General features: G+C 38.6%; 2 long non-coding RNA genes across 2 annotated transcripts; one reads left to right on the top strand and one right to left on the bottom strand.

The window, feature by feature from the left end:
- Positions 1-285: 285 nt before the first annotated feature.
- Positions 286-8,259, bottom strand: LOC120307709. The gene is made up of 4 exons (XR_005556623.1): positions 8,145-8,259; positions 6,511-6,642; positions 2,375-2,556; positions 286-605 (listed from the first exon to the last, which is right to left on the bottom strand). It is a non-coding gene; the product is annotated as an uncharacterized LOC120307709 (long non-coding RNA).
- Positions 8,260-9,997: 1,738 nt separating this feature from the next.
- On the top strand, positions 9,998-10,800 carry LOC120307710. The gene is made up of 2 exons (XR_005556624.1): positions 9,998-10,132; positions 10,516-10,800. It is a non-coding gene; the product is annotated as an uncharacterized LOC120307710 (long non-coding RNA).
- The last annotated feature ends 16,590 nt before the right edge of the window (positions 10,801-27,390 follow it).

Below are 27,390 nucleotides of genomic sequence, written 5' to 3'. Positions count from 1 at the left end.
TGCGAAAAAATGGGCAGTGTTCAGAGGAGCATGTAATTTCCCTGGGGGCCTGAAGCTTTTTAGTAGAAGGTGAAATCATTGCTTTGGAAGGACATCAAAGTTCATGGAGTAGTTTTGCTCCTTTCTATGAATAAGATATCTCTGTTGCTCTACATTATTGGAATAATGAATGGAATAGATTACTATAACTAAAGATTTCTATAAGAATGAACAGAGATTGCAGAAGAACATCAACCTTGAATGGGTAAAACAGGGATTATCAACTTTTTGGGTACACAAGACATATTTTTTATATAAATATTTTATTAATTTTCTATTTTTACAATGAAGTGCCTAATAGACAACGTGATGATTTAGTCCATTAGTGATTCTGTGGCACATGTAAGCTTCTTCAAACTAAATCCAATATTAGATCCTCCAGTACATCCTCTGTTCTTCTGGTAATAGACATTTTTCCACACTAAGCAAATATAATTCTTATTGTTGTGAGCAATGCTTTTTTTCTAAAAAAAAATGTGCTGGAACTCACACATGTCATACAACCCGCCTTGCCTACCCTACATGGTTTCATCCAAAAAAGGTGCCGGAACTCCATTCTGTGTGTTCTATGAGAAAAAAAGCCCTGGTTGTGAGTAAATATATAATTGCCTATCAACCTTTGTTATATTTTTCTAATAGTGTCAATAATATCAGTTTAGAATATCTTTTCTAACCAAAGCATATCTTAATTGCATTTGCACTCAATACCATTTATTCAGTTTATATCCTATTTTTGCTTTTTTCAATTTTAATTCCCCATGTTCAAAATATCCCAATCATTTATAATTTCAGAACAAGTTATATTTGGGTAATCAAAAGCTTCTCTTATTCAAAGTTCTTAGCATATTCTTATTTCCCTTTTCAAACCAAGATATGATATTCTGATTACAAATCCTATCTATCTAATTATAATAATACTTTTAATTCTAGCAATCTATTCTTAACCATATTCAAACATCTAATTGGTGATATAACATCCCCTCTAATAGGTCAAAGCTTCTGTTTCCTTCAGTCTTATTCTGGCTTTCTTCCTTTGCCAACTAACTTTCCATTGCATTAATATGGATATATATTTTGAAAGCAGTGCCATTGTTAGTTCCACTTAAATACTTCAGGCAGACTGACAAGTTAGTAGTTAAGTTTTTACAGATGTAACAAACACTAGTTTTTCTCTTTCAAAGGTACAGCTTTCATATGAAAAAATATTTAATTTTAATAATTAAAAATAATTAATTTTCCTGATTAAAATGTAGTTGGGCAAACCTATTAACTTCTATAATGTATTGGAATGAAAAAGACATATGATTATTCTACACTATGCATTCAAATAAAGAATTACTACCCCTTAAAGGTCTTGCAAATTCATGGTTCTAATTATAATAGAAATTTTATTATTTTTCCAGACTGAAGGCAGTCATACACATTTGGGTCCTACAGGGAAAAAATAATAATTTTTTTTTACCCCAAATCTGATAAGAAAGTGATGCTATGGAGTAACCTCTATTTTTAGATGGCTAGAAAAAGGGTCATCTGATGTTCTCCAGATATTTGTCTTCAATTCCCATTGGTCCATGGCAGCATGGTAAATCACAAAAAATGGTGGTAGTTGTAATCCAAACCATGAAGAGTATCAGGTTGCTTATTCTTTATCTAAGATCAATGCCACACCTTCTCTTTCTGAACAGAATTGTAGTTTGAGAAGAAATGGTTCGTAAACCTTAAGAAGGCAATTTTAGTGATGTTGTACTGATGGAATCAAAATCATGGGGCAAACCCTACCAATACGTTTGGAAGAAAAATAAAATCATCTGTCTTTTGCTTCTGCTTGTCTATCTTTCGGTGCAACATAACACACTGGGGTTGGTCTTCAGTCCTTATGTACAGGGCTCTTTTGGTGTAACCAGAAGACTTGGAAAGTGAGTGCTTGTAGTTAGTCAGAGAATGCTCTATGCACAGATCATTATACATTCACAAAGTCCACATCTGTTCTTGAATATAAGAAAATAGCATGATCAGTACTATGAGACTTCCCCTCTCTGCACGTATAAAAATGGCAACTGTATGGATTTAAAGACAGTTTAAATGATCTGATGCCAATTGTAATTCTTACTAAGAGGTTTGAAGAATAGGTACAGTATGTGTGTGTGCATGAGTGTGTGGTGTTTGTCATTTTGTTTTTGTCTTCCTTTTCTTGCATGTTTTAAAAAAGGAAAGTCTTTCACTTTTTCCCCTTTCAATATAGGAAAGAGAAAGCACTTGCTCTTGGAAATTCCATTCTAAGCCTGACAACACCAGCTTTTCCTTCTGACCGTATACTTTTGAATTCATATCTCACCTTTGGGCTGTAACAGCCAAATTACGTTGGAGGAACATCCAGTCGAACTCAGTAGGGATGAGCTTTGAGTAGATAAGTTTAAAACTGTGCTACTAGGCTTCAACAAGCTGAGGCAGAGGTCCCTGAGGCCCCTTTACCCCAAAAGGCTGCTGGGCTTGGCTTTCTTTGCTTTCTGCCCAAATCTGCAAATGTAAAGACTGATTTTGAATGCAAAATAGCGTTTTTCCACTGGCACATTATATAAAAGCTCTAGCAGAATAGCTATCCTGTTTCTCAATGGACGACATGTCTGCTCTGGCTATATTGAGTAAACAATAAGGAAACATTTGGAGCTTTCCACATTCATCAATAGCAGTGGGTGATTTGAATCTGTCTGGCAAGGATGGGCTATATGATATGGACATGAATATATGGCAAAGGAATTAAAGGAGGTAAGGCAGCAAGTGGTCAGTAGTGAACGTACAACAATACAAACATCACTCTTATACATTTTAGTGGGGCTTATTCTCAATTAATGTACATGATTGTGGCAGCCTTAAGGAGTTGTTTTCCTTTTCTATATAGAAGCCATAATTATATGGATTTGGAGAAAGAAACAGTCCTTTGATTGCATTGTTGATATTCATGAATCAGTACAGACAGACATTTTACCACAAGTGTTTATTTCTATACTGGTTCAGACGAATAAAAGTGCAAAAAATAAATGCACTTTATTTTCAATCTCCCTATCCTGGTTTCCTGATTTTAAGGCAGGCTTGTAAGACAGAAAAATGGTTAGATAGATAAATGAATTCTTTACCAGACTTTACTGCAATTAGTGATTCATTTTACAAGTAAAACAAAATCTGTTAACCAGAACTACAAAAGGATAAATATACTGGCAAACATTGCTGAAAGTTTGGTAATTTCAGCAAGGTAATTTGTAGCCTTTGTATCTCCACTTCATTTTTATACAGTGGGCGCATACTGCAAAAGCCTACTGATACCTCAAAATGCTTTTATGGGTCTTAGGTTTGCTAATGTTTCACTTTGTGTCCCTGGAATGGATCATGGATGGCGATTCTGAGCCAAGAAGGAAGGGTTCAGGCAGGGACACATGTTTCACTGAAAGGTGTGGCTGTTTTAAGAGTTACACAATCCTTAACGAATAGATTCCTCAAAACAACGGCATTTTTTTCCCCAGGTTTATATAGAAGCCTGATTTTGTTGGTTTGTTTATTATATTTAATTTTTTGCTACCTTCTCCTGGGGCCATAAGAGACGCCTAGAAAAATCAACCCAAACTATCATTATATAATATTAGAACAACATCACAACCTATAAGCAGTGGTACCTGAGGGGAGGGGGGTAAGAATGACAAAGGCAGCATTGTACTATCACAAGCTTTATCCCTTTTGTACATGCATTATCATGTCTCAGAATGTACAGAATGGGTTAAGCAAGTGGGCTAATGCGGCTTTCAGCATTTTGACCAAGGCAGAACATTTCTGTGGATGCTGATGCCACAAGATCCATAAAGTGAAATAAAAACCCATTGCATAGCCCCAGTCTTCAAATACTTTCCTCTAGTCTATACAATAATCCAGCAGCTTCCACTAAAGAGCAACCCTAGCGCTGAAGGCCCACTAAAATAGGCTGGCCTTGAATATTTTTTGGAAGGGCAACGGGGTAAGGGCCATGCTCACCTCAGGAGGCAACACCAAGGAGGACACCAAGGAAGACTTGATTCTTGACACCTCCTCTGTTTGACTGCTCCCAGGAGAGAGCGTCTCAGGCTGCCTATATGATCTTACCATCTCTGTTTGGATCAGATGGCCCAGGAGCGAAGCCATATAGGACTTTGTAGCAAATACTCACCACTTTGAATTGGACACCCAAGAATATTAGTAGTCAGCCCTCATTCTGTGAAATTGGTATTAATTTATTGTACTCATATTGCCAGTTAACAAGTAAGCAACTATATTCAGGGTTAACGGAACCTTCTCCATTGCCTCCCAGGGCAGCATGCAGAATGAATTGCAGTAATCCAGGCAAGTATCAACAAGTTACCATTGCCAAGGTTTTTTTTGATACAGAAAAGTCTGGCACCTCAACCAAAATTGGGCTATGGCTCTCCAGGCTATGATCTCCACCTTCTGTACTGGCACCCAACATGAGGGTTTTCTCTTTCAAGGATAGTGCCATCCAATCTAGAACTAAAGACAGAATGTTCGGATACCAAAGTGCTTCCTGATGAATAGCATTCCCATTTTTTGGGGAGTCATCCTAAGGATGCTCTCTGTCCTGATCAACCTCTCACAGCCTCCAGGAAATAAATCTCCTGCTCAGCCTGTGGTGTAGAAGTGAAACTGGGCATTCTCAGAATACTGATGATACTTGTGAGCCCTTTGAGATAGGCCAGATTAGGAAATAGACAGCACAAGTATTACAGGCATGCTGCTTTATTGTTGATGGATATAATAACAGAATCTTGAAAGCCTGCCAGAGTTCCTATACCAAAGAGACTCAGGGTGGAGTTATTTTGAGTTTCTTTCTTACGCCTTCTCCTTTCCCAGGACTGAATTCTCTCTTACTTTGCCTTAACCATTCCTGCATTCTTTCTTTAAGGTTATTTAAGCCTTCCTCTTTGCCCCAAATTAACGAATGATCATCCATACTGATGGTCACTGGCTTCAAAATGATGGGGGAGGCCAGAAGATCAAAGTTTTGTACTTCCAAAGAGGTGGAATTATGATCAATCGGTCACACCCACCATTTTTGAAGTCAGTGATTGTTACTGTGGATACCACTGGGATGAAGTTTCACAGCTGTTTCAAGCAGATATTAAACAAGAGGGAGGTGAGGGTTGAGCACCTTCCACTGAAGAGCCCAAGCTCTACTTCTCCTCCAACGCCAAATGGAACCATCCACTCAGGAAGGAGCAGAGCTATTGTAAAGGAGTATCTCAATTCCTAACTCTCACAGGTGATACAACAGGATACCTTTGTTGATGGTAATGAACACCATTGAGAGTTCAAGCAGATCAAGGAGGGATATAATCTCCATCTAAATCTCACTATAGATTATCTGCAAGAACAATCAATGGTTTCCATCTCATGCCAGCAATTGAAAGCAGACTGGAAGAGTCCAGATCATCTTGTTCATCAAAGGTTGCTTATAATTGGTGCTCTACTAGCTTCCCTTATCCCCTGATTGATAGTTGTCCAAAATACCTGGGTGGATTGAGGGCTAGTGGCAATCACATGAGGTCCAAATCAGTTTTTCAAGTGTGAAGACTCATGTGATTGCCACCAGATTTATGGGCAGCAAAAGAGATGGTAGATTGTATTATACTACTATAAATCACTGGTAGAGCTAAGAATGAGTGAATTTTATTACAAATAAATCTTTATTACAGCCAAGGGCCAGAAACAGTGGCACATCTTACTTTTCAGTGCTTCCTTCAGTTAAAGAACAAACAAAAATAATGATTGCATATGACAACAGTAATAACAATGACCCCAGTTAAGGAAGATTCTAACCCAGTTTTTGGGATAGCAGTTACACTTTAATGTACCAAAACTGGCCATTCTTATAACAAAAGATAAAACGACAATTTGAAACTCCCATTTCAAGAAGAATTTATTGGCTGGAATTTTTAATCAGCACAGCTAGGTTTGTTCATATCATTCCAGTGGTTCTTACAACTGGGCCTTATTTGTTTCCAGATAAAGCCAAAGGTATTGTGGTTATCTTCTTGAATTGCTTGATAAATCAAGTAGACAGATGTACACATCTAAACTGCAAGTGAAATCAGATTCTGTATCTCTGGAACTGGTTTATATTTGCACTGTCACTTGTAAAGTTATGATTTCATATTCTAATCCGGCAATTCCTTTTATTATTCTTTATTTGGAGAGAGATGTCTGCCTCTTGGCAAATCAAAAAAATATTTGCACTGGCTGGCATAAAGGTGAGCAAAAACAACATATTTCTGGTTGCCAAGAAAAACTTTAGGTCTGACTATAGATCATTGGCATTTAACTATTTATTTGCTGGTAAGTTTTAACTACTAAAAAGTTAAAGTGATCAAAATAATCATTTGAATCTGGTGCTACAAGGTCTAGACAGAGGCTAGAGGCTACCCCAACACTTACCTTTAGAGCTCTAAAATGCTTTTGGACCCAAATTGCTGAAGGAGAGCCAGTTTCCATACCAGCTTGTCTATATCTGAAGTCTGCCAACGTTCTGCTCCAAATACTTTTCTGATTGGAAAGTGGCCTCTATAACTGCAAAGGAGAGGGAACTCAATAATGACAATCTAGTAATGGAATGCACTCTCAAAAAAAGAGGTATGCTTGGCACCACCTCTGCAGCCTTGGGGGCGCCAGGCTGAGATGTTTTCATGTACTTAATTTGTATATACCTCAGTAGACAAATAAATGCTTAAAAACCAGCCAAACCTTATTGTGGCAAAAGTTGTGCACCACAGTTCACTTTATCAGATGTGATGCACTGGAGGCAACGATATGTAATGCTCGTGAGAAATTTAAAAAATTACTAAGCATTCATAGCATGAAAAGGTGAAATGAAGGATGTGATAATTATGCAAAAGCTTGGATATACCGTATTTTCCGGCGTATAAGATGACTTTCTAAACCATGAAAATCTTCTCAAAAGTTGGGGGTCATCTTATACGCCGAGTCGTCTTATACGCCAGAAAATACGGTACATGTAAAATAAACACAGAGGACATTAAAACAACAGGACCGATAAATATGCAGCTATCTTGGTCTTTGCAGAAAGTTTGTTTTAAATTGTTCTTAATTTCCTTATATTTAAGTTCTAACAAACACGCAAAGTGAAGCACTATGCTTCTGCCTGCTGATGGTCTGTCATTGTGCTTATCCATATCTTTACATTCAACTGAGCCATCTTTGCTTCTGTCATGTCTGCACGTTTCAATCACTTCCATATGAGCTAATAATATGCAACACCAGTCAAAAAAGCCAATTCAATCCTAGGCTGCATTAACAGAAGAATAGAATCAAGATCACATGAAGACTTAGTATGGCTTTACAAAGCCTTAATAAGACCACACTTAGAATATTGCATCCAGTTCTGGTCACCACAATATATAAAAAAGATATTGAGACTCTGGAAAGAGTGCAGAGAAGAGCAACAAGCATGATTAAGGGGCTGGAGGCTAAAGAACAGTTGCAGGAACTGGGTATGTGAATTAGTCTAGTGACATGAAGGACTAGGGGAGACATGAAAGCAGTCTTTCAGTTTTTGAGGGTCTGTCACAAAGATGAGGAGGGTCAACTTATTCTCCAAAGCACTAGAAGGCAAGACAAGAAACAATGAATGGAAGCTAATCAAGGAGAGAAGCAATCTAAAACTAAGGAGAAATTTCCTGATGATGAGAACAACCAGTCAGTGGAATGGCTTGCCTTCAGATGTTGTGGTTGCCTTATCACTGAAGGCTTTCAAGAAGAGACTGGACAGCCATTTGTCTGAAATGGCATAGGCCATAAGGTGTCCTGCTCAAGCATGGGGTTGGATTAGAAGATGACCTCCAAGGTCCCTTCCAATTCGGTTATTCTATGTTCTATGTTTAGTCCAATCGATCCATTGATTATGTTGCATTACATCAGCTAGCTTTTAAGTGTCTGCTTGGCTTTTTCTTTCCAGTTTTTGGTGGGCCCCAGCATAAAAACCTCCAGGGTGCTGCATTCTCCTCCCCCCTCCTTCCCTGCCTCATTTGATTCTCCTTTTCCCTTTTCTGCACCTGCTTTCCTCCGCTGCTTGCTCTGCTTGGCTTTTGACTTCAGTGACGTTGTCATTCTGCTTGAATAGCCATTCTGTCTTCCAACTATGGCACTGAAGATCCAAGCTCCCCCCTCCCCCTTCCAAAGTTAGCAAGAAGTTAGCCTGGCAGATTCCTCTTCCTGACCTGCCATTCCCCTTCTGCTGACAGAGAAGGGAGAGTCACTGACCTCCCAACAGGGAGTGACACAGGAAACCTGTAATTACATGCTTGTGACAGCAACCTTTCCTTATCTTAATCACGTATAGCTGCCACAACAAAGATGTTGCTTGATGGTGGGGATTAAGAAAAACACAAACATTGACGCAGGGACAGTTGCCATGTTAGAGAATTTCTCTGCTCCATCTGGAAATGTGTTTTTTGGCTCAAAACCCTTAAATCATTAAATCACCTGAATCACTGACTGTTCAGCTGGAGATGGCACCTCCTAGCTGTCCCTTCTGATCTCTGAGTCTACATTCCCCCCACCCCTTCCTATTGCAGTATTCCAAAAGGGAACAGGTCCAATCGAGATGATATAATAACATCAATGAATAATCAGCAATAGAGTACAAAAGCTGACATATTCCAAAGATCTCCATAAACAAATTCTAAGTTCCTTTTTAGATTATTGCCTGAAGGAGAAACAAAGAAACCAACTATCTTGGTTGTAAATTTGTTGGACTACATAACACATTGGTGTTTTTTTTAATATATATATATTATATACTGAGAGCCTTTTATTCTTCTCTTTAGTCAAGAAATAATGCATCCAGACAGATTTATGAAGCCTATTGGCATCATAGTCCTGATCTTAGGCAGACAGACTAAAATATCTGACATGTAAAGAAAAATGGAGGGAGGAGAAGGAAGAAGCCATACATACTCATTATTCAATGAGAGGGCTGGATGTTCCTCTTGTATACTTTAATCTTTATTGATGAGACTAATTTGTAAAAATAATGGGACTTGTATTGAACTCAACTTCTGGTGACTACATAGGCACTTCCATTAATTTACCTAGCAACAATACAAAGATGGCTTGATGTTGTTTTCATCTAGGATGTTTTTACAGGGTCATGCATGGTAGATAAATAAACAGATATTCAGATACGTAACACGGTAGGTAAGAGCGTAGGTAGTTTGATAGATATTCAGATAGACAACATGGCTTCTGAAGGACATCAGATGTGGGATATGATATTGTCATTAACAATAGTATCATGGAGCAAAGGCAAGACTGGCTTATTATAGTTGAAGGAATAAAGAAATGAATATAAGTATCATTGCATATAATCATCTCAGCAGAGGTCTGAGTAAAGTGCACTGTTGTTCACTAGAAAAAATGAACTTATTATGAACACATAAACATCTAAACAATGCCAAAGGTAAAGACAGAATTTTACAGAATAAAGCTTATAGAGAACTCTCTTTAATGGGGTAGAGGAGGAGGCAGTACTTACTCAATCTCACTGATCTTGAAAAGGCTAAGGAAAGATAGATCTGAGAAATATTTAGTTGGAAGACCACTAGAAAAACACAAGGGCTGTGGATATTTTATCAGCAGTTGCAAACTACTTCTGAATTCATGTTGAGAAAACTATATAGATATGGACATAATAATCAGGACACACAAAACAAGATGCTTTGAATAGGAGGGTAGTTAAGTAGGATAATTGAGCAGAACAGAATCTATGCTTGGACAAGCTGCCCTTTCTCTATTCTCAATTTTACTCATCATTTGGTATTTAATTATGCCCTTAGCAATGAGCCCCAAAGCATGTGTGTAATTCAGGGCTAGAGTTTCCTCCCTTGAAGTCTATTCTGCTAGTTGGTGGGTCTCAAAGGAAGTATTTGGTCAATGACTGTAGCTGAAGACTTGAAGGAGATATTTAAAAGAGTCTGAATTGGGAAGCTGTAGAGCGGAGCTTCAGATACGTTGGACTAACTCCCATAATTCTGAGAAGCAGGTGATCTGGGAATTATGGGGGTTGTATTCATTGCATCAGGAGGGCAATATATTGGGGAAAATAATTCTATCCAGTGGTCAGAATCAAACAGCATCTCTTGGCCACTGAATGATAATGTAAAATGAGGGAATGGGAGGATTTGGGGGTCTGGAGAATATAGTTAATTCTTTGATTATTGTTTTTAACTATAAGGCCTGGAAGGGAAATGACTGGTGAGGTGATGAAGACATGGGGGGAGGCAAATATTTCCAGGGTTCTTTGAGGTAGGAATTTAAGGATTTTTAAAGGGCAAATTGGGTTTGTAAAAAGCAGAAAAAATAATAACTGTGCTGGAAGTCTGAGTATTGCTCCATTTATGGTCTGTTTCTGAATGTGTTCTATAGATTACATATTGAAGATGGACTGCTGCCTGCTGCCTACACTTTTTTCTAATATATAAAAGCTGCACATGGCCCATTTGAGAAATCCTACAACTGAAGCTTGTGCTTTGACCCTCAAAACTTTACACAAGTCCTTGGACCTTCCATCATTATTATTGGATATATATTTACTTTAGACTCAAGTTCTGCCTCGGTACTTCTTCAGTAAGACAGAAGACATCAGTACATACCAATGGATGAAACTGAACACCTAATAAAAAGGACAGAATAGAGCAAAGGATAGAATGACCAGTCGTCCTGGTTCTTATTTTGGGAGACTGGGTATACCCTCCCAAACCAAGAAAATGTCCTGGAGTAGGGCTATTGTAGCTAGACTGCAAATTTCCAGACACCTGCTAAGTGGTAGCAAAGAGAAACAGAATTCTTAAATCTTGGCTACCAGCTAATCGTCTTCTGTATTTTGCACTCCTGACAGGGTTGCTGTTTCCAGAGGGCCTGGGTTTTCTTTCATTCATCAAATTTGGGTGCTATGAAAGAGGAAATCTACTTTGTGTTCCGTTTTTTGACTGATAAGTAGAGAGTTACTATTTGTTAGTTAACTTAATTTCTTAAAATTATTTTATATGCAACATAAAGACACAACTGAGAATAGGAAGCATTTGAAATTACTGGATTGAAAACTGCTTCATTACAAAAAAAAAAACCTCTTCCAAACAACAGTTTTCTGTTTTTTTCCCCTGTTCTTTTTTGTATTTTTTGCTGTGATTCTTGGGAGATAGCACTATGGATTAACATTAATATACATTTATGCAGATTTATATATTCTAGAATATTTTTTTTTGTCTCAGGAACCTGTTCGCCTGAGCAAAGATCAAGCTCCAGTTTCTATGGAATTGTTTTCTTTAAATGACAGTTTGTTGCAAGCTGTGATCTTAGACAAACAACCCAAATTTTGCTCTCCCTTCTTAATGAATTCCTTCTCTGACTGTTGTTTTTGGCCTGGGGAGGACTTTGCTCAGTGATAAGCATGATACTTGATGCAACAGAAACTTCCTCTCACTTTTCTAGACTGGTTCAGTATGGTTTCAGGTAGTCCTTGATACTTTACCCACCACAATTTAGCCCACAATTTGTGTTGTATGTCAGTAGAGTTGTTAACTAAGGTGCCCTTATGATAGCCTCGCTCAATGACTACAATCCCAGCTCCTTCATTGCAGTTGTTAAATAACCGCATGCCTCAGAGGGTGGGGGAGGCCCTAAGAGGCTTGATGCCTAGCAGCATGGGAACTTCATGGCTAGGCCCACCAGGGTGCAGAAACCTGCTGTGGCCTTGAGAGGCCTTGGCTGGCTAGGCCCGCCAGTGAGCAGACCTTCTTTCTACCCCACCACTCTCCCAGAAGGCATGGCCTTTCTTCTTGCCAAACTGCATGGGTCCACTTTTTACTCTCCTTTTCTATGCAGCTGCTGACAAGCAAGACCAGCTGATGCAAGATGCAGCTACTGTAAGAAACCTAGTCAACACAATGTTTCTGAAGATACACAGAGCTTTAGAACATTGCAAGGACTGGCACTTGTTTTATGATGTTTCTGAGATTCTTTCTAGCGACCAAAAACCAGCCATTGTGCTCTCCATTTTCCTTACCAAGAATAAGGAAGTATAAAGTGACTCATACAAAACTCAATATGCCCTCTGACATTTCTACTTGGATATTAATAAGAACATAGTGGAATAGTTAGTGCTCAACATGTTATTTAAAGGGCATGAGTCTAAATTTAAATGGCAAGAATAAAAGCAGACAGTATGAAAAAAATCCAAGCAATTTTTCTATGGAAATCATGTCTATGGAAATAATTCTATGAAATTATTCCATAAGTTGAAGTGGCCAGATGTGATGGCATTGTTTTAGATATGAAGTATGATAAGGAGGTCACTAACTCATGAGATCTCTCTCTCTCTCTCTCTCTCTCTCTCTCTCTCTCTGTATCTCCTCCTTTGTGTATGTTTGTTTGCACGTACATGTTCAGTGTGGGTAGGAGGAGTGCAATTCACACCTCACCAGGGCATCATAAAAATTACTTTGGTGTGGCTGGGCATCTTGTTGCTACTACATTAGTAAATAAAATCTGCATGGACTGGGTGATCCCCATGCCTGATTTCAAGCCAGCATAATCAATATCATTATATAAGCTTAGTGCTTATGACAGAGCAAGTAATGTGACATCTAAATTAGATAAGAGATTGACAACTTAATTCTTGGGAGATGATCCCATTCCCTAAATGGAAGAGGGTAACCTTTTTCCTGTTGGTCACACTTCAGGCCTGTGTTCTGCCTGGAACCACAAAGAGTGAAGTCAGAGAAGATATAATGACCCAAGAGTGGACAGAATTGAATGATTTATTTTATTTTTTGTTTTTATTTTGGAGCCATGGAAGTTTTTTTATTTGACGAAATTGGACCAGTTTGTCACTTAAACTTCCCCAGATATGAAAAGTGGATCCTGGGGATTTTATCTTGCCCCCTAAACAGACTTCCAAATAAGTAAAGGCCCATAAACTTCAGCCTTGCCCAGTTTGGTGGGTTTTGGGGACTACAAATTGAATGCTGGCAGGCTTAGCTACTCTTGGTCTAAACTAAAGAGTTACTTGGGGACCCCAAAAGATTTTAGATCTTCCTTTTTTTTACTCCTTTACATGCACATGAGCAATCATGAATATTTAAAGAAAATTGTATAAGTTGTATGGAACCATATTAGATGGAACAAATTAGGTCAAAATTAAGGAGAGAGAACCATACTTTAAAAAGCTCTCCCAGCTTCATGCTCCCTAAAATTTTCAGACTACCCAGGTTAGAGATGACAGTTCTAAGATACTGACTTCATGAACTGGTGCAGGACCAGTTATTCTTTAGATATGTCATTATCGTAAAACTCTGGGTTTGCATGTACAACCTAGGCTTAAGACCCAGCATCCCCAAGTAAAATAATCTTCCAACAAATTTTATATATATATGAAACCTGCCTGTGAGAGATTAACTGTGAAGATAGACATAAAATGGCTTCATAGAAAAAGTCCTTGACCTGGTATAAGACAATTAATCATATTTAATTTTATTATGTACAAATCTCTCTCATTCTCTTTCCTTTTGCCTGAGTTGGTTTACTAGGAGCTAGAAGAGATTTTAGTCAAGTAAAGCTTTCCTTCTCATTGTCTCTGAGGAACTGGAATATTACTAAATTTCAAACCCCAGCAATCTCTGCTCCAGCATAATCTATATGAGAGACAGAAATTATATGAGCTAGAAGTTATAGTTTATCAGCATCAGGAATATACCATTTCTATCACACCAGCCATTAATACCTCTTTTCCCCATGCAAGTATTTTTCTTAAAAAACAAACAAACAACCTTGAAATTTCTTAGCTCTCTTAGTACCTCTATTAGTACTTGTTGCTGATACTAATCATGTGATGTCTGACATGGCTCTCCTTCTCCCTTTGTTTGGTGACAAGCAAGTTTTCTAAACTGGCTCAGTTCTGGCTATTATAAACAAGATAAGATATGAACAATATCATTAGGATTGCTACTTCTCCTCTTCTTCCTCCCTCCCCATCTCCTTTAAAAAATAATAGTAGATGTAGGTGACCTTGTGTTATTTCATTTGAGATCCCCACAGTAACATCTCAGATGATCTTATTCCCAGAAAGAAAGCTCTCATTTATACAAATGCTTTTCTAAAGTCCCCATTTTTAATGTAAGAAAATGTGGCGAAGTGTGAAAACTGAGGAAAAATGGCCTTTTCTTATCAGAAGCAGACGATGGGTTTCTTTTTAGTTTGAGTCAGCCCTTGGAGTTCTTTCTCTGGAAGTGAGAAAAGCTGTATCCACACCTTCACCAGGATATAAAATCTGATATCTTTGCCAATCCCTGCTTTTTCTTTTTTTCTTTGGCTTGTTCAATAGAGTCAGTTCCTCGCAAAATAAAAGTTGTTTTCAATAACAGTCTTCCATGTTAGCAAATGAAAGGACTCCAAATGCAGACTCACCATTTAGGTGAATTGATGCTGGGTGTCTCTGACAGGCTCTCCTATCAGTAAACACTGATAAATATTTTCCTGAAATACTTCAGGGAAACAGCAAATGGAGCAAGGGATTTAATTCAGGGGGACAACACGTGGCAAGAGTTTAAGGTTCTCTTCCACCCTGAATCTGGTAGCTTATGTCTGAGTTGAAGTTTACAAAAACAAGAGAACTGAGCAGGGTATGCTCAGTCAAGTCAAGCTGATGGCCACAAGGATGCAATTAAAGACTTGTCTGGCTTTTTATATATGTTGCATGTGCTTCACAGGAAGTTTGTCCCTAAGGAATTAATGAATGAGTTTCATTACCACCTGCTTTCTGTGCTGCAAATGAGACTACACCTTCAGTTTCACCAAACAGCCTCACCTGATCCAATGATGGTGATTGCAGACTGATGTTTATAAATTCCAGATGCACAAATCCTACAAGGAATTTCTGTTTCTCTGGTTGATCTAATGGAGGCCTGGAGTGTTTCCCCACAAGTGAGGTTTCCATCCTGCTGGGTATAGCATCTGCTGGGTGACAAAGTCTGATGCTCAAGTAGCTGCTGACCAGCTTTCCTGCAGTCAGAGACCCTGGTTTTTCTTGATGGTGTCTTAAGGCTACAGCTTGTTTATTTGTTTTTTTCCCCTGAGATATCCAGGGGGCATTAAACTCAAGGGTTCAAGCAGTTGCAAATATTTCCCATGGCAGCATCTAATTCTGTGTCTGGGAAATGGTGATTCTGGCTCTCAAAAGACTGAGATTGACTGCCATCATAATGTGATTTGTGAGGGCTCTATTAGAGCTTCTATCGTTCTGAGGAAAGATATTAGCACCACTGTCACAGGTGACAATTGGACATAAGCAACAATGTCATGACTAATTCAAGCCCATGAAATTTCATTGGAATAATTGAAAAGAGGAAAGACACATATATTTCTATAAAAACAGTCCTCAAGTAACTTATACACACCCAAGTAAAGAGCTGTAGGCTATGCTGGCTAGGAATTATAGTTCTTATAGTCCAACAAAGCTAGAATGTATCAGAATGAGAAAGGGTACATTTAGTTATTTAATGTCTGGGGGGAGGGGAATGCCTGAAAATTACCTCTTCTTGTCTGCAGGTATGCTCAGATTTATTTGCTTTATGCCCATATTCAGTGTGGCATCCAGTCATGGAACATAAATATCCATAGCTAATTTGTTTTAAATAAATAGCGAACAGATTTTCTCACTCTGCTCAGCAAAGATATCATGTTTCTATTGTTCTGCTTGATCAGGGTTAAAAAGATGAATGTTATGCTTTGTTATGAAGGTGTTTATATGACTAATACTAAATGCAAAAGCTGTACTGGCCCTGTGGAACCCTATACCAGAGCACCAAGGACTTGAGCACTGCCCCATCAGGTAGGAATTCCTGCTCCGATTTATGGTTCTTGCAGGCAAGTCAGAAGGCAGAAAAGGACCTCCAAGAAGTCTAAGAAGGCAAAGAGGGGTGCTTTTCCTCAAGTAGTCCTCAGTGAGGTCATCAACTAGAATCATCCATGACTGGACCTATATATATCCTCATGTGTGCATGTTTGTGTATTTGGATGGATCCCACTCTACTGTTGTTTAGAAGAAACATGAAGATCTAGCTCTTCATCCAGGCCTTGAGTTAGGGAGAGTAATACCTCTCATTTCATTGTGCTTGCCATCTTTTTTCTTTATTTTGTTTTAACAATTAATTGTAATTTGTTTGATTGTTGTGAGCCATTCAGAATCTTTGATAATCAGGTGGGATACACATTTTATATACAGTATATATAAATATATAAAACGTATCCCACCCGACTCTATTTATGCATATATAATATTTATAAACTATTGCAACCATATACTGATTCTTGGTGTCTCACAACATAAAGAAAAATAGCAATTACAATATTTTTTTAAATAAAAGTACACCAGCTGCCAAAATAAACAAGCCTAAACTCCAAAAGGCATCTGGTGTCAGCCCCAGAAGGACACCTAAGTCATGGACAAGCTCCTTTATAGGCAATGATACACCATCAAGAGACAATACAGGTGTTCAGTTTAAGTCTGTTCTCTCCCACATAATCTATAACAGTTTCAGGCACTAGGATAAAATGTCAACAACATCTTCAGTAGACCCCAGGGTCACACTGTACAAGCTGGGGATAATGAACCCTGAACCACTGGATAATCTTTCCTATAATTGTGAAATAAGAGGAAAGAGAACATTGATCTCTATGGCACACCACAAAGAACAACCAAGGGACCAATCTCTCCTCCCCAGTTACCAATGATTGGAACTGGCCACCAATGGAAGAATGGAACCACTGTAAATGAGGGTCTCCTGTAGACCGCCCTGTAGCTGGTCTATCAGGATTCAATGGTCAATGGTATCAAAAGCCACCAAATGGTCTAAAAAGCACATTGCCCCCATCTTGATCTTGACATAAGTCATCAACCATAGAAATCAATACACAGACCTAAACTTTGGCTAATAAGGGTCTAAATAATCCATTTAGGGTCCTGAGCCATCATTTCCCCAACCACCACCAAAAAGGAAAGTTGTAGTTGGAAAAAATAGAAAAATGGGAAAGTTGGGAGTTGTCCAGTTCCAAGGAGGACTTCTTCAAAAATGGATGAACCAAACAACTATAATAAACACAAAATATACTTGTGATTATGTAATAAAAATAAATGTATAAACAAAAAATAGGGGACAGGGATATGCATCACCTATTCAGAGTCCATGACTATAAATCATGGTCCCAATTTGAGCACCTATCAAATAGATCCCAAAAGTCAAAGATGGCCCTCCCCCATGGCCTTCCTCACACATCACTACACACCTTACCAACACTAATTGCCATGCGCAGGACACTTCTACCAGTCTAGCTTGGTATCATCCACCCAATCACTTATTCATCTAATAGTCTTAACTACTTAATCTAATTAATAATCATCTGAAGCAATTTATTTATATTCCTGTTAACATACTCCAATTTTTCCTTATTTTTTTCTGGAATCCTTCCATACATAACACTAATATGCATTAATTTACAAGGTTCTCTCAATAGTGGTATTCTCTGCCTGTAGGAGAAATATTCTCCTCAGCCCTTATTGGTGGCTACTTGGAAAATGTGCTCTTGTAGTTCCACCCAGTCTGATTAGATCTTTTCCAGCTCATCTAATTTTGCAGATCAACTCCAAAAACTCTTCTGGAATAGCTAGCATCAAGAATCAATGGCTGATACTCTCTCTGGCAAGATACCAAATATTTTTTTTGCTCCATTATCATGCATGTTCAGTACTTCCTCTCATGCTACCCGCTCTGGTTAATCAGTCTTGCTGGCTGCCCTGCCAAAGTAGCTCATATCCAATCAACCGCTCACTTGCTTTCCGGAAAAGCTATTCTGTCCACAGTAGCTCACAAGCAAGTCCAGGGGTGAATCCAATTGCAGCCCCTCCCTCAACCTTACCTGATTCTCACCAATTTATCCAACACCATCTAACTTCATTATCTGATGACATCTATTACAAAAATAACTTACTGAGATGGCTATAGAAATCAAATCAAATCAATAAATCTATTACAATCTTCTCCATCACGAACCATCCATAATTGCATCCATTCAGTCGCTTGTATTTTCTTTTTCCTGTTTTTTTTACTACCACTAAAATTTTGTCCTTCCTATTACAAACCAGTATCTTCCAAAGTAAAAACCTGTATTAACATTCTTAACATTCCACCTAATATAGGAGCTCTGCTAAACAACTAGTCTACGGCCCACCCATCCCCATCCCCCAAAATTTAAATCAGTGCCTGGCTTTCATTTACAACTTGGTATAATCAAGAGAGTAAAATGGAAGAGTGGCAAAAGGAGATTGAATGCTTTGGGGGAAAACGCGAGGACTAAAAGATGATATAGAGAATGCAGGCCTGTTTTTGACTAATTTATGGACAAATATATGGAATCAATATATATGGTCAATGACTGAAATCAAGTTAAGCCATGTAATATCAGGAAAAGGAAGGAAGTATAGAGGTTCTTTAGATGATGAGTGGGTCCACAATAGGTAGGACAAAAGCTTTACCTAACACCTTATTATGTCTGATATTTTCTCCAATACAGGACAATGCTTTTGGCCCAGTTGGATGGGATTAATTTCCAGTCACAGTGTTCTGACCTAGCCATATAATCAAGTTACCTGGGCTTTGATTTATTCAGACTCTATAATCCTTGCCTTCCTCCAAAGATTTTGGCCCCTGTTGGGGATTTTGTGCAATTTGGTTGATCCTTAAGTTATTTCAAGCTGTTGGGCAAAATGGCTGCCAAGCTATAGGCTGAGCTCTGAGTAGGTGCTGCTAGATGTCAAACTGAGCTCTCAAGGCAAATTCAAAGCAGAGATCAGACAGAATTTTAACTGCAAAGATAGATGTCAGAATTCTGGTTCCCCCCCCCTCGTTCCCGTTTAACGGTCTCTGGAGAGCACTTTCCAGCTTAAGCTGCACTTGATGGTTAAGCTGGTCCTCAACTTATGACCACAATTTTGCCCAAAGTTTCTGTTGCTAAGTGAGACATTTGTTAAGTGAGTTTTACTCCAGTTTACCAACTTTCTTGCCCCGGTTGTTAAGTGAATCACTGCAGTTATTAACAACTAATTTGTTAAGTGAATCTGGCTTCCGCACTGTTGGAGGTTGCAAAAATGATCACTCATGACATGGGGACATTGCAACCATCATAAATAAATGCCAGTTGCTAAGTATCCAAAATTTGATCATGTGATCACAGAGATGCTGCAACAGTCATAAGTGTGAAAATAGTCATAAGTCACTATTTTTAGTGCTGTTGTAACTTTGAGTGGTCACTAAATGAACTGTTGTAAGTCGAGTACCACCTGTATTAAACCCATGTTTATTGCTAATGGAAAAGTTGCAAGGGAGGAGAACATTACACATATAAATTGATATTCACTTCTGCAATACTGGATTTCTTTGGAAGATTTCAGTCTATTACAGTACTCTTTTCATCCACACAAATTGAGATGGTAGCACGAAGGATGTGAATGAATAATTTCTCCTAGTTATCATCTAGTTTTTCTGCTTCTATGGGATGTAGCACAAAACTTCATGGATTATTAATACTTTTTTTTTCAATCCCTTTTGCTGCCTTTTGGCACCCCTACTCACAGAAATTTGATAGGAAATCAGTGTTGGCTAGCTTGCTGATATATCCTCTTCTGATTCACAAAACAGTGAACACAAAATGTAAATTCCTGGTTGATTGGCTTCTTCTGGAAAAAGATCTTTCAAAGCTCCTGGAGCCACCATTTTTCAACTCTGAACTTGTTTATTAATTAGGGAAGAAAGAGATCTGGAGATATTGCATCCCCATAATGCCACTAAGCTGGGTGGAAAAAGTCTGAAGATTTATGAAATAAGAGACTGAAAAGGGCTGTAGCTGCTTTGTCATAAATTGAGTTTTGAGCACAACATTTCTCTAATTAGGAGGAGCAGAGTGGAGTCAATTAACCATTTGCCAGTTTCCAAACCACACACAGACTTAGTCTGTATGTTGGAGCACTGTGTTCTTTCTCTCACTTGGGTAAGAGTAATGAAAAATAATAACAGTCTCAGCATTTATTGCAGGATGTTTCAAGTGTTCTGAGTGCTTCGTAAACACTAGCTTGTCAAAGCTAATGAGACTAGGCATCCATTATCTTAGTAATCCTTGCAACATCCCAGTCTCTTAGGCAGGAAAGAGTATAATGCTAATTCAGTTCTCTGAATAAGAGAAAAAGGTCTTATTTCCTTTCCAACTTGTACTACCTCCCCACCATGCTATTTATTTATATTACATTTATATCCCACTGCAAAATAGCAATGCTTGAAGACTCTGTATTTGGTTACATAAACCCAGACTTATGCAACCTTGAATAAGAGTATTATCTAAACATTTTCCAAAATACTGTCTAGCCTTTGTGGCTATCTGCCCCTAATAGAATAAGAGAGTTGGACCGGGCCTTGGAGTCTTCTTGTCCAACTCCCTGATCAAGCAGCAGTTCCTATACCATCGTTCCCTTCTTGGCTTGTCTATTGTCTCTTTTGTATGGTATGTAGATACCATATAAGCATTAGTTTGTGTCCATGTGCCCATTGATGACTAATTTGTGCCATGCTTCCAGAATTTCCCTATTTTTTTGGGACTTGGCTTGGTTGAGGATGGTCACAGTTTCCCAGTTGAAACTATGGTTAAGTCTGTCCATATGTTGTGCAAAAGAGACAGTCAACGTTAAAAAGGCATGAAAAAGACCACACCACCTCCCCACTAGAAATCAACACCCAGATGAGCACAGATTAACTTGAAGATTAACATTAGACCAACAAATGAGAAGTAAACCACACCCAAACAAGGAACTGCCAAACAAGCTAACAGTGAACAACCCAAACAAAAAACCTCTAAGACCACCCCCACCAACACTGACAGGGCAAGCCATCAGAATATAAAAATGGGAGCAAACCTCAGCCCTCACTAGCACTGATGATATTACCTAGTTTGGGTAATGAAATAACTGCAAGAAAACAATCCAGTTCAGAAAGTACCAAGGACCCCTCATTTCAACCCCAAAATACAAACTCATTTCAACCTCAAACTACTCTTCTTTACTGATACTTGTTTTTCTTTTTTTTAAACCATTTAAAATTAATGCTGACTACACTAACCTGATAGTTAAACATGCCAATGATCTGCAAGCTCTAGTAATGAAAGTCAAGGAACAGAATAGGAAAACAGGACTAAGATTAAATATAAAAAAGACCGAACTAGTGACATCAGGTACTGTAACTGACCTTAGATTTGACAATGGAGATTTGAAATGGGGGACATCTTTTGCCTTTTAGAATCAACCATCAACAGTAAAAGAACCAACAGTCAAGAAATGTTCTACAGACTAGCATCTGATAGATAACAATAAAGACTATACTTTATATGTCTATACCTACAGATATGAGAATTGTACAAGCAATGGTTTTCCCTCTGACCCTGGACTTGGAAGAAGCAGGAAAGGAAGAGTGTTGATACTTTGGAAGTTTGGTATTGGAAAAGAGTCCCGAGAGTACCACAGTTAGCTACAAAACTAAGGAAATGGATCATAGAACAAAATCCAGAGTTCTAACTTGGGCACAAATGACCAGACTTAAGTTATTATATTTTGGATACATTAAGTGAAAACCTAGTTCTTAAAAAGTTTATTGTACTGTTGTGAGAGTGAAAGGGCCAAGTTGAGATGACCATTCTGAAGATTTGTCTATCTTACCTGTGTGGTCACCACATAGAGAGATTGCCCACATTTGGTTAAGAAAACTAAACTATAGATATGAAACTCCTAGTCCAAGAACAGTAGCTATCTACAGTGCAAAATAATGTTTTAACTGAATCCTGTGTTTTATGTCATCTTTTTTTAAGGTGATGCCTTGCAAGTTACCTTCCTGCAAGGCAATTTAACATATTGCATGTTCTTTCACTGTGGTTCAATTAGTTCAATCATCACTTAGCAGGATATACTGACATTCCAACAGCCCTGATAAATAGATCATTTTGTCTGCCTTCCAAAGCCAGAAAGACAAGAATGAGGATGTTTGCATGCAGGTCATGTGAAACAGAAATTTGTGGTGCTGAATGATTTTTAAACAGCTCTGGCAGAACCATAAGCTTTAAGCCACACAATGCAAAAGCTAAGGATGCTTGGAATCCAAATAATCCTAGAAACTATGCCACAAAGCTCGTTGTATTTCACAATTCACTCCACACATCATCACATGCTACTGTATTGGCGGTCACATATGCATCACATACAATTCCCAGATAATTGGATGCCCAATATTTATTCTGCCCTATGGCTCAGTTTTTAGAGAGTAGTTGTTCTGACTTGGACTTTTGTATGTAACATTTGAGGGCCTGCCATCTAGGTAACACCTTGCCTCCACCTCTGTCTCTGACTGAGTAATCGGAGTGTTTTCAGTGAATGGTGATTGTGCAGAGAACTGGGAAGAATTGTCTTCTCCTACAAGGATATTAATCCCTTAAGATGATGATAGACATTAGAACCATTGTAAAATGTAAGACTGATTTTTTTTAGGAAAAAGATGGTTCTTATAAATTTACACAGTAATCATCATCATCTCCATCATCATCATCATTCCAGTCATTGTCTATCCACTGCAGGATGAATGCCTTTTCTGCATGTTTCCAACCAATACGGTCCTGAGCTTTCTTTTGTCAATTGGGCCCACAATACTTGCTGATGTCATCGCTCCATCTTGTTTTAGGTCTTTTTAGGGCAGACATGTCAAACTCGCGATGTCACGTGACGTCGCGCAATGTATCGGAGCTTTTTTGCCATTGCCGGCAAAGGGGTGGACGCGGCTCCAGTATGATGAAACCGGCCCGCGGACCGGCAGTTTGACACCCCTGCTTTAGTGGATGCTTTTTATCAAGTGGGATCCATTCTGTGGGATCCAACTGATGGTCCACCTGCCATCAGTTCTTCTTGCTATATGACCAGCCCATTTCCATTTCAATTCTTTTACTCTCTTGATGATATTGCATACTTTCGCTTGTTCTCTAATTCATGTGCAGGTCTTTCTGACTTGTTTTCTAATGCCGAGCATGTATTTTCCCCATGGCTCTTTGCGCCACTCGTAGCTTTTGTATCGATTGTGACATTAGTGTTCATGTTTCACCGGCATATGTTAAAGCAGGTAGCATACATTGATCAAAAACATTTCAGGCATAGGGGGAGGTTCTTCTTGAAAATTATGCTTAGCTTGCCAAATGCCTGCCAACCACATTTAATACATCATTCAATTTCCTTTATTTTGTCACCTTCCATTGAGATCCATTGGCCCAAGTATATGTAGTGTCTACTACGTCTAGTTCTTCTTCAGATATAATTTTTTTCTTTCTTTGGTGAATTTATTAAACATAAACTGACTCTTTTTCAGGTTTATTTTGAAGCCAAATGGTTCTCCTCCTTTGTGCAGCTCTTGTATGTGTCTTTGTAGCCCTTCTGGGTCTTGTGATAAGAGAACAATATTATCTGCAAATCTTAAGTGATTTAAATAGGTGCTATTGATTTTTATTCCATCTTTTGCCCAGTTTAATTTGTGAAATACTTCTTCAAGGTAGGATGAGAAAAGGATAGATGATATTGTATCACCTTGACATACACCTCATTCTATGTTGATTTTTACTTTAAGATCATTAAGGCAAATCATTGCCATTGTTTTTCCATATATTGATTGTAGTACATTTATGTAAGCAGTATCCATGCCTTGGTTGAGTCAAATGCCTTTTCATGATCAATGAAAGCCATGCACAGAGGTGCACACGGTGCCTTTCAATGACTTGTTGGACAACCTGGATGTGATCCACTGTGCTGTAACCGCTTCTGAACCCTGCCTGCTCCTTTGGCTGTGCATCATTTAATGTTCTCAATATTCTTTTTGCTATTATCTTGGTGAAAACCTTGTAAATGACTGAAAGACATACACGGTACTACATTTGCATATACAAACTTCAATAAATACCGGTAGCTTCATCTTGATAAACACCAACAGTTATCACATTGTATGGTATTAAGTCTGCGGTTATTGAACAGCAGCATTTCCCCCCCAAAAGCTACAATTTATCAGAGTAATCTATTGACAGCTGTGTGACAACCCCAAGTAGGAATAAAACACAACATGGATAGGGCCATTGCTAAAGAGAGGCATCATCATGTCTCTTTCTTTTTTAGTCTGTGTGGAGGGACTTTTTTTCTTTCTTACATTCCTTCTTTTCTTTTTCTAAAGCAACAGGTTTTAGAAAAAGCTAAAACATATTTAAACATTTAAAGCTAATGATAGCAGTCTTCTGATATCTAAGAGGCTGTCACAAAGAAGAGGGAGTTAACATATTTTCCAAAGCAGAGTTCCTCAATCTTTCCGGCTTTGTGGACTGGTGGTGGTGGGGAGAGGGGATGGCTCCTCATGAATGGCCAGCAAGTGCACATGCATGTGAAGCTCCATTGGCACGAGTGGTGAGCAAGCGTATGTGCACAGTTCTATTTGCCTGAGCGGCGCGCATACATGCCTGCCGCTCGCGCAAATGGAACATGCATGCATGCACTCACCTGCTGTTGTGTGCGCACTCACCCACCACTTCCAGGGCCCAGTTCCTAACAGCTCACGGTCCAGTAGTGGGCCACAGCCACAGCCCAGGGATTGGAGAGCCCTGCTCTAAAGCACTGAAGTTAGGACAAGAAGTAACGGATGGGAATTTATCAAAGAAAGATCCAATTTCCTGACAGTGAGAACAATTAATCAATGGAACGGCTTGCTTTCAGAAGTTGTGGATGATCATCACTGGAGGTTTTCAAGAAGAGATTGGACAAGCATTTCACTGACATGGTGTAGGGTCTCCTGCTTGAGCAGGAGGCTGGATAAGAAGAGCTCCAAGGTTTCTTCCAACCCTGTTATACTGTATTCTGCTAGAAGCAGATACAGCATTTTGGAAATAATTAAAATAGATGATTTGGAGCACACAGGAGGGCAAAATTTCCACTTGTTATAATGCTTTAAGGCAGCTGTGTTTTTTTTCTTGGGATCACGGGGCTGAGTCATGATCCCATTTGGCCTCACATGTGCTCCAAAGCAGCTTTTTGGAATGGGTCAAAGCATTTCACAACTATGAGAGGATTGCACACTGCCAGGGGTCTGTTAAAGCTAGCCTCGACGTTAAATGAAATTAGGCCATGTACCGCACATGATCCTTGTCTATGTGACTAAATTCATCTTTTGACAGATTTAAATTGATGGCTCTTTATTTATGTTTCTCATGAGAGTATTTGCTAATGTTTCCACATGGTCAGAGCTCAAATTCTCCCATTGGGAAATGACAGCCTACCAGAGACCATGTCTTCTAACAACTTGATAAAGATCCAAGGGAATTCTGCAAGTGAATTCCCTAGATCAGTTTTGGAGTTCCAGCTTATTAGCAGTCATCTTCTGAAATGCAGTCCTGGGCGGTTTTAGGCATGGTCTTTGCATGCTTTATGCTGCCTGAAAGCGCCGATAAAAGCTCAGCCTTCCCTTTATAGGCACTTTATAAATTATCAGAAGGCTTTAATCCCCTTTTTCATGAGATAAATGGTAGCCTAAGCCTCCAACTCTAATTGACTGGATTTTTTTAAAAGTTTGTTTCTGAAGGAAAGCAGACCCTTCACCCTGCAGACTCTTTCTATTCTGATTAGTCCTGGAATCAAACACAGAGGGGTAGAGTTCAGAAAGAGACTTGAGGAAGGGCTTCCTTACTTTGTTTATAGGTTTTAAGAAATCTTCAAGTAGAGTAAGAAATGGGGTAGAATTAACTGCAGGTCCTTGATTCGCTCAGTTGTAAAGAATGTTGAATATCTATCTGGTAGTAAGCAGCTCATGAAAACAATTAGACCAGATAGAATTATTAAAACTTTGTGCAACCTTAATGTATTCGACAAAATATGTTGGGGTCTGAAGCTCTGAAAGACTTTTTATGGCTAAGGGATACATTTAGCAATTCTGGGGAGATACACTTAATATTGAAGAGGTAAGGTCTGTAATCATTCATCATCATTCTAGCCATTGTCTATTCACTGCAGGACAAAGGTCTATTCCACATGTTTCCAACCAATACAGTCTTGAGCTTTCTTTTGCTAATTGGGCCTGCAATACTTGCTGACATTGTCACTCCATCTTGTTTTAGGTCTCTTTTGTGGTTGTGGGATCCATTCTATGACTGCCTTAGTTTACCTGCCATCAGTTCTTCTTGCTTTGTGACCAGCCCATTTCCATTTCAATTGTTTTAGTCTTTTGATGATATTGTACACTTTTGTTTGTTCTCTAATCCATGTGCAGGTCTTTCTATCTTGTCTTGTGATGCTGAGCATGTATCTTTCCATGGCTCTTTGTGCCACTCATAGCTTTTGTATTGATTGTGTATTGGCATATGTTAGAACAAGGTGCACAAACGCTGATCAGGCATAGGGGAGGTTGTTCTTGAAAATTACACTTAGATAGCCAAATGCTTGCCAACCACATTTAATACGCCATTCAGTTTTCTTTATTGTATCACCTTCCATCGAGATCAGTTGGCCAAAGGTATATGTAGTGGTTTACTATGTCTATTTCTTCTCTATAATAGTAATAGATGTGTAATAGTAAAGCAATATCACACAATGGTTGGGTTAATGCTATTTATGTAGACAGGACTAGTAGTGAGTGTGTGTGTGCACGTGCGTGCGTGTGCGCGTGTTGCTTTTTGATCATATTACGCTTATTTTAGGACTTACACAATTGTTTTTGCATGTTCCTTGCCTCCTCATGGCAGGAAACAGTATCATTATTTTTTAGGACTTGCAACCAAGTCAAACCTCAACGGTTGGAAAAAAAGGGATTCAGGGGCTGCATATCCTTTGCTCTAAATTAAATATGAAAATTATTTATTCATCTTCACCAAGAATATAATTTTGAGCTTTGACTGGGTAAACTTCTTCTAACCAAGAAATGGGGGGAAATGTATTCACTTTGCATTTTAATGTGAACAGCTTTGCAAACAAAATAATAATAACATTCCTTTGAAATTTGCACTTCTTGGAATTTTATTGTATTGTCTTCTAGTTAGAAAACAAAATATGTTTATGGGGACGTATATTTCCAAATATGCATGTTTGTGAAAACAAATCACAAAAATGTTTCATATTAGGAAAAAATATGCACAGAACAGGCATTGTAT

Source organism: Crotalus tigris, unplaced genomic scaffold (assembly GCF_016545835.1).
Source record: "Crotalus tigris isolate CLP2741 ecotype Arizona unplaced genomic scaffold, ASM1654583v1 scf7180000017812.1200847, whole genome shotgun sequence".
In the NCBI taxonomy this organism is placed as follows: Eukaryota; Metazoa; Chordata; class Lepidosauria; order Squamata; family Viperidae; genus Crotalus; species Crotalus tigris.
Note: the sequence above shows the minus strand (reverse complement) of the source record. Positions and strands in the feature narration are given on the sequence as shown.